Source organism: Dermacentor silvarum, chromosome 9, assembly GCF_013339745.2.
Source record: "Dermacentor silvarum isolate Dsil-2018 chromosome 9, BIME_Dsil_1.4, whole genome shotgun sequence".
Classification (NCBI taxonomy): Eukaryota; Metazoa; Arthropoda; class Arachnida; order Ixodida; family Ixodidae; genus Dermacentor; species Dermacentor silvarum.
Genome location: NC_051162.1, coordinates 2,651,391 through 2,659,838, shown reverse-complemented (window position 1 = coordinate 2,659,838; position 8,448 = coordinate 2,651,391).

The window sequence follows — 8,448 nt, the reverse complement described above, 5'->3', positions numbered from 1 at the left end:
AATAGGTCGGTCAATGGCTTTAGGAAAGTGGCACACTTAGGAAGAAAGCGGCGACGGAAGTTTAGTAGGCTCAGGAATTCTCGGAGTCGTTTCATTGATGTCGGGGGTGGAAAGTCTTGGATAGCCTTCACTTTGATGGCGAGCGGTTGGATACCCTGTGGAGTGACAAAGTGGCCTAAGAACTCGATTGTAGCGACGCCGAAGACGCACTTATAGGGATTAATGACGAGGCCGTAATCATCCAGACGGGGAAACAGGGTGCGCAGGTGGTCTTCATATTCAGGGCCCGATGCGCTTGTGACCAGGAGGTCATCAAGGTAGGCAAATACGAAATCGAGACCTCGCGTGACCTCGTTGACAGTGCGCTGAAAAGTCTGTGCTGCGTTGCGCAGTCCAAAAGGCATCCTTACATATTCGAACACACCAAAAAGGGTGGTGATGGCCGTCTTTGGAATGTCAGAGGGTTCTACAGGAATCTGATGGTAAGCTTTACTAAGTCAATCTTAGAGAAGATCGTGCACCCAGCCAAGTTTGACGTAAAATCCTGTATGTGAGGAAGTGGGTAGCGGTCTGGTAAGGTGTGGGCATTGAGAGCGCGGTAATCCCCACATGGTCTCCAGTCGCCAGGATCTTTCTTCGGCACCTTGTGGAGTGGTGCTGCCCAGTTGCTGGAGGAAGGCCGCGCAATGCCAAGTTCAAGCATGTGCTCAAACTCAAGACGGGCGCTGGTGAGGCGTTCTCCAGATAGTCGACAAGGCCGTGTAAAAACGGGAGGTTCAGTGGTCACAATGTGGTGAGTGACGGAATGCTTAACCGGTGACTCTCTGGTGTGCGGCTTCGTGATGTTGGGGAAGTGAGCGAGTATTTTTGCATACGGCGAAGCGGGTGTGAGAGCTCGAAGGGTCGTTGACGAGGAAGTGCAGGGTATACCGTTGATGGATAGGCGCGTGTTGAGATCGATGAGGCGATGAGCATGCATGTCCACGGCAAGGTTGAAAAAACTGAGGAAGTCAGCTCCAAGAACAGCTTGCGAGACGTCAGCGAGGATGAAAATCCAGCGGAACGTACGGCGTAGTCCAAGGTCAAGTGTAAGAGAGCGTTGGCCGTATGTGGGAATGGCGGAGTTTTTGATCGCTTGGAGTGGGCAGGTCTCTTCGTTGCGACGGCGATCTGCACAGGAGGCCGGTATGACGCTAACCTGGGCTCCTGTGTCGACGAGGAAGCAAGCGCCAGTGATCTTATCGGAACCGTAGAAAAGGCGGCATGACTTTCGACCAGTACCACTTGCCGCCGTCAGTGGCCGGTCGTCGCATTTCCCGACCAGGAGCACGGGCGAGTGCACTTGCGAGCAGAGGCCCCAAATCGGCGGTGGTACCAGCACATGGTCGAGGACGAGCCATCCCGTGGCGCGTCGGTTGTCTGAAGTCCCGGAGAGCGTGGAGACGTACTGGAACCTGGATGCCGATCGGCGATGCGCAGGTACGAAGTCATCGAGACGTCTGACAAGGGCGTCCAAACGGTTGTCGATGCTCGGGATCGCGGGGTCTGCAGCGGTGGCCGGTGGCGACGTGGTCACGGCGTTGAGGCTATGTGCCCGCGAGTAGTCTGCCACTCGATCAGCCATTTCAGCGAGTGTGTCTACTGGGACATCTCCTGCAGCGACGAGGACCGGGACCATGCTCTGCGGTAAGCGCTGGAGGAACAACTCACGCAACAGCTTCTCCTCTTGAGGGGCGGAGGTCCCGCCAATGAGCTGGCGCATGCGTCGCAGGAGATGGGATGGGCGATGGTCACCGAGCTCTGTGGCCGTGATGAGCTGTTAGAGTCTGCTGTGTTCAGACTCGTACTTGCGGGAAATGATAGCTTCCTTCAACGTGTCGAAGGGATGGCTCGGGTGCGGCGAAGCTAAAATATCTGCAAAGTCTTCGGCTACGTCCGGAGGTAAGGAGGACACCAGATGCCAGTACCTGATCTGTTGGCTGGTGATTTGCCGTAGACGGAAGTGCGCCTCGACCCGTAGTAACCATGTGCACGGACTGTTTGGCCAAAATGGTGGCAGGTTGACGTGTTGGATCGCAGCCGGCGGGATCCATGCGTTCGGGTTGCGTGTTCTTTATCGGGTCACCATTAATTGTCGAAGCTAACACGAGAAAGATCCAGCCCTGACAGCGTTGAGTTTTCGAACCGATTTTTTTTATTCTCGCTCTGCACGTGCCACGCGGTCGAATGCCAACTTCTTCTTCCTTGACGAGTGCCGCATGCTGAGGCGCTACAGGTCCAGTGACGTGTCCTTTGCTACACTGTTTCCCGTTCTGGTTGGTTCGCCAGGCCTCGTGATCAACACCAGCTCATGCTCCTCCGCGAGGTCAACTAGTCTTTGGCCCATGGGTGTGTCTCGATCGTAGCCCCAATGAGAGTGCGGAGCGTTAAAGTCACCTAGGATGATCGCCCGGTCGTTTCGTTTCACTTTGCGCAAAGTGGCCATAACTAGCACGTCAAATTTTGCCTTCCTGTCCCTAGGTGGGCTGTAGACATTGGCAATAATTGTTTTCGGTTTGCCGCGCTTACATGGCCAGAGCGTGAGGACTTGGTGCTGGATACTGCAGTTAGGGACGTAGTCCACGCTCACCGCTATGTCCGCCCGTGTCAGCATTAATATCTGAGGATTATCAGGGTGCGTGTGCATCTTGTATCCAATGAGGTTCGGTATCCCCTTACCGGGTTCTTGTAGGCATATGATATGCGGGGGAACAGGCGTCGCATCTATGAAACGCGAAAGTGCTGCGTGTTTAGTTCTGAGAGTCCTGCAATTCCACTGCCAGACCTCGAGGCTTTCGCTACTCTCGTGTGGTGATTAGCCATCGATAGTGCTTTCGGTGTCGGTCAGCACTACCTGTTTGGGCCTGCGTGCTGGAGTTCCTGGGCTGGCATTTCTGCATTTGTTCGGTCCCTCTTTCGTGCTGTGGGAAAAGGAGTCTTCTACCTGTCGTTTGAGCTTGTACAGCTCCGCAAAAAGAAGTTGTATTTGTTGCGCTATATTGTCCAATTTATCGCCTTTTCCTGTCGCCTGTGGCATCGCGTTCGTGGTTTCTGGTGTGGGTTTGTTTGTATGGGAGCCATTCCTTTGTCTGAGACCAGCTAACTCCCTTCGAATTTCTCGAAGACTAGCTTTTAACATTCTGTTCTCCTCTAAAAGTGTTTGATATGCTGGACTCTGAGTTATTGGATCGGCAGTGGGAGACACTACTCGCGCCCAGCTTCACTGTTGTATATCTGTGGCCGCTGTGTGATGTTTAGCCTGTGGAGCCTTCTTCTCTTTGGGTGCTGGAGTCTTGATATTGCGTGCCCAGGATGTTGACCTAGATCTGTGATGATTTCGTCGTCTGGTACTCGACGTCGATCTCGATCTTGCTCTTGATTCTCTAGCTTGCCAAGGGTCACAGCGGGTCCTTTCTTGCCGTTGAGGGAGCTCTGGGAAATCGCTGAGCTCCGATTCTTCGTCTTCATTTGCAAACCACTGTGAACGGTGTTGTTGAGCAGATCCGTGCTTTTCGCTTGTCGGTCTACCTTTTGGCCGTGTTCGCATCAGGCGTTTCTGGCAGCTGCGGTTGCCCGGGAGGTGCTGCTCCCCGCATACGGCACATCGTGGTGAGCAGTCGTGTCTGTCTTCAGGCTCGCGAACCCCACAGATTGTGCACACTTTCGTGTCCGGTTGCGGGCAAACGTCCGTGCGATGGCCGACACTGTGACAAGTCTTGCAAACTTGCACCGAGTTGCGGTATGGATGGCATGTCATCTCCCCACCGCAATAGTAGACGAACCGCGGTTGGACCGTTCCGAGGAAAGTGATAGCTGCACTCTTCGAGTCTCCAAACATTCTTGCTTGGATTATTTCTATCCCTTGTGTCAGGACTCGTAGGTTTGCCTTGATTGTCTCTCCGGGCGCATGCGGTGGGGGGGGGGGGGGGAGTCCATGAATGACTCCTTTGACGGCGCCTTCTCCGGTGGCAGCATAGGCATTGAACGCGTGCTTCTTGCCATTGACTTTGAGGGCTGTGATCTTGCGCAGGAGATCAGCAGTCTCTTGCTCAGGTGTTGAAACTATTGCGATGTTTGAGCCTTGTTTTATGCGCAGTATAAATTGCTCACCCCTTACTTTGTTGTGGCAGGCTGCGATCGCTGCTTCTGCTAGCATTGGGCTGCTCAGAGTCTTCAACGAATGTCCTTGGTGTGGACGGCGAATAATCTTGAAGTCGTCCCGCGGCAGTGGTGGGAGCTTGTTCCGTCGCGCCCTGCGTCTGCGGTTGGGGGGTGATTTGTTCTGCTCCTTCTGCGAAGGTTCGTTCCGTTTCACCTGTAGGCGTTCCTTCGCTTGTTGTCGTTTTTGGCGGAGCGTCAGCACCGTCTGCCATCCCTCTTCGTCGGGTTCTCTCGTAGTTCGCTGCAGATCCTCAGCGTCCGGGAGAAGCGTTGGAGAAGTAGGTTTCCGAGAAGTCAAGGACTCGGAGAAATCCATGTCGTCTTCCTCTGTGGGAAGTTTTCGTGGGGCCGACGCAGCATTTGAGTCGCCTGTCGCAACAGAGGCGAGGTGTTGAGACGCCATATGCGTCGGTGTCGTGTGACGGACGCTGCACCGACGCGGCGCGGCCTTAGCCCTAATTCGGGCTACCTCTGACGATGCGTGGCTGGTATCTTGTCAAGGTCCTGGAGCCACCGAAAACGTACCTAGGCCCAGAAAGATGGTATCCCTGGGTTCCCCAGAAGTTCACGGTGACGATGAAACACAATTTCAGTCGGTTACTGGAATTATAACCAACGAAAACATGGATATTTTGGAGCTCGATGTGGGTGCTGCCGCACTCGTCGACGCCCCCTAGTGGCTTAGCGCAATACAGGGGTAATTGGAGATCGCTAGGAGCTGCCTTCGTCCTGGAGTGCACATAAAAATAGGCTGCTTCTTATGATGATGATGACAACAATGGGCCTGGCAAAGGCACAGCGGTTTGTGGCGCAGCGCCCTGCAGCTATACCAGCCTCATTGAGCAGCACACTTTACAAAACAAAAATATAAAATAGAGAATGAAAAGCAAAAAAATTGTAATAAAGAAACTGTCAGCCCTTCCACTGGGGTGAAGATGGAAGACCAGCGAAGCTGTACTATGCTGGGAATTGTGTATTTCCAATTATGACTATTAAGATGTGATGGTATAATTGGTTATTTGAACTATTAAAGAATGAAAAATATATATGATCTGGTGATTTTCATTTATTTAGTGACCACAGGGACCAGGGCCTTATGGCCGCTACGGTACACCGCCATAGGATATACGGCAAAGGTTTGCACGTTCTTCATAAACACGTCACCGACGCCGCGCGCGTTCGGTGCGAACGCGGGCAAAACGCCGCCGCCGTCGAGAACAGTTTTGCGCGTTGTTTGTGTGACAGCACACAACCGCGGATCAAACGCTGGCGTGAGCAAGTGCTCCAGCAGCAGCGCGCGAAGGTTCATGCGGTCTATGGTTTTAACGTAAACTGAGCGGTGAGAGCACAGCGCATACAAAGGTAGGAGCTGTGTTGCAGATCGCTTTCAAGATACGGTGCGCGCGACCACCCGGCGCCGCACAAAGTATAAGTTGCTCGCACAGCAGAAGCCGCAATCCCTCCCTCCCGTGCTGCCTTCCCGCTGTCCTCCTTTCGCGTAGGAGATTGAGTCGCCAGTTCCCCGTGTGCCCGGTCGCAAGATACACATTTGGTGCCGCAGCTAAACGTCGCCTCCCCTCCCTCCCTCCCGTCCCCCCACAGCCTTTCGCGTGATGGAACAAGTTGTGTTCGCTCCCCGTGAAAGCACGCGTCCCTCGCGCGCTTTCACTCGCACATACAGCATACGGCCAATGAGAGGTTTTACAGCGAAAGCTGTATATGACAAGGCGAAACGAAAAAGCGTTCGTCCCATGTTTCGATAAACGTCACCATTGGCTGCGCCGTCAGTTACATCGTTCTCTACGTCGCACCCAAGCGCGCGCGCCATTGGCAGCGCCGTTAGTGACGTCGTTAGCGAACGCGTTCCCGCCATTGCCACGTTGACACTGCTTCTGCCCGCAACACCGAAGAGCCGTTGTCGCATGCGTTCGATATCTCGAGTTAGCTCGGCGTCGTGGTTAGCAGCATCCGCCCGCCATTGGCGCTTGCGTTCCACTAGAAACACATAAATGTAACCAATAATGGATAAACGCCTCAATAGAGCGTCGGGATTAACCCACTGCTAAACACCGGCGCCGCAGGTTTCAGCTTCGCTGGTTAACCATTCTGTACGGAGTGCTTGGGCAGTGTTTTTTTTTGTTGAAGGCAGTAGCTTTTACATTTTTTCTACATCCGCACGCGACCATCGAAAACTGAGCCCTTAACAGCTTCTGTAAAAAAAAAAGTGAGGCTCGAAGTACTCAGCTGACGGACGAGAGAGAACTCGGATGCAACGGTTGCAGCGCTCAACTGTTTTCTTCGGCTGCGGTCGAACGATTCGTGGCAACTCTGTGCAGTTCAAGAGTGCAGCTCAAATGCAGTTACAATCCAGCTCAAGTCCTACTCAAATCCAGCGCTTAATGTAGCTCCAATTCTTGACAAATTCTGCGCTTGTGTAGTTCAAATCCAGCGCTAATGCAGCTCGACTAAAGGCTGTTTCACATGGTGCGATTTTTCACTGCGATTTTCGCAGATGCGAAATTCGCAACGGCCATTTCACATGGTGCGATGTCAACAATGCGATTATGCGACGCCCAGAGTTGCTTGCTGCCAGATTTTGTCGCACACGCCGCATAAATTCGTTTAAGTTAATGAAAAAGACGTGCGCGTTATAATATAATTGACCTCTCTTTATTAGGACCAAATAATACGTGCGTTTTGTAATTTAAAAACGCTTCAAAGTTTAGTTTGTTTTGGAGTGCGCAACAGCGGTTTGTGAAGTTCAATACGAGGAGAAATGGCGGACGTAAACAGCTGTTCGCAGGCGGTCGTTCAGCGTTGTGCGCTGTCTCGTGTGTGTTTTATGCCTGTGTCGTTCTACCTGCGGTTAAACAAATTACAAGAGGACCTATCAACAAGCCCCTATAGCTGTTGTCATCGCATATGCAGTATTCGGAATTCGGCTGCAGCGGAGTCGTCATGTCAACGCAGAGACCCTCGCGCTACCCGTGATTAACGTCAGCTTCTGAAAAACGGATGTGTGTGTATTGCTCGTGATTGCGCATTAGCGGTTCCTGCTCCTAGCAATATTCTTGCACCAAACTTAGCAGCAAGCACCAACCCAAAAGCTCACGTCTGCCCCTGAAAAAGCCGCAAATGATCTGTGTGTAATTACTGAACGTGCAATGGAATTTGTGTTGTGAACGTTTATGTTAGCGCCAGCCTGGCTCGTCCGTCTCGGCGCCTGTGCTGTAATTATTCATACAAGTGCTCTCTGAATATTTCGAAAGGCGTAAAAGCCGACACCACATTTTTTTAGGAGCTGCAGTCACTAGTGTACGTAGTATCGTATCATTCTGGCAGACATGGGCGTCGTCTATTTTCTCGTCCTGTTTCTTGCGCTGTTAGTGTGCTGTGAATCTGTATCAAGAAGCTTAAGTTAATATGCTGCAGTACGTAGCGCAGCCGCGTAGCCACACGGCTAACATTAAAATACCTTGTTAGGAGTACGTTTGTTTGTTTAATAACAAAATCGAACGCTAAAATTTTGCATTCATGGTGGCAAGTGTAAGGTAAGAAGCTATCGAAACTATCCGCTAATGGCATGCCTGTGCTTCTACCTGCTTCAGCACGTTATCCTTTAAGTGAGGCTGAATACCCCTGATAACCTAAAACATATGCAACTAGAGCAGGTGCTATGATTCTTTTCCTGGAAATGAAAGCCAGCATCCCAGTCTGTTAAGCTTGTCATGTACTTAACCTATATTAGACCAATGTTAGAGCATGCTAACTGGAGCCATTTCAAACTGGGTTATTTGACCAAAATAAGAAAGTGCAAGGAAAGTGTCAAGGTACAGTCTAATCTGGTATTCCCGAACCGATTGTATTAGCAAAACTTTATGCCTCCCTGAATTGCCTGCATTAACCCAATGCTGAAAACAGGGGAAGCTGATTCCCTCTCTTGCTGCTGAAAAGCTGCTAGAATCTCAATAACAGACCACTTATGTTCTGAGAGAAAGTGAGGGGCACTGACAATATCTCTAATCTTTTGTATGAGCCTTCACCTTGAACGAAAATGGAATAAAAATATTTACTTTGCAAGCCTCAGAATCCAAACATTCTCAAAATTTTGAGGAGCCACATTAAATTTTTGAGATACAGATAATAAGAAGTGTGCCTAAGTACAAGTGCACACTGAACACACTTGAGTGTTTGAGTGGCTAGCTGCGAATGCAAAAGCGTCCATAGCTGCTACCTCGAGGTAACTGC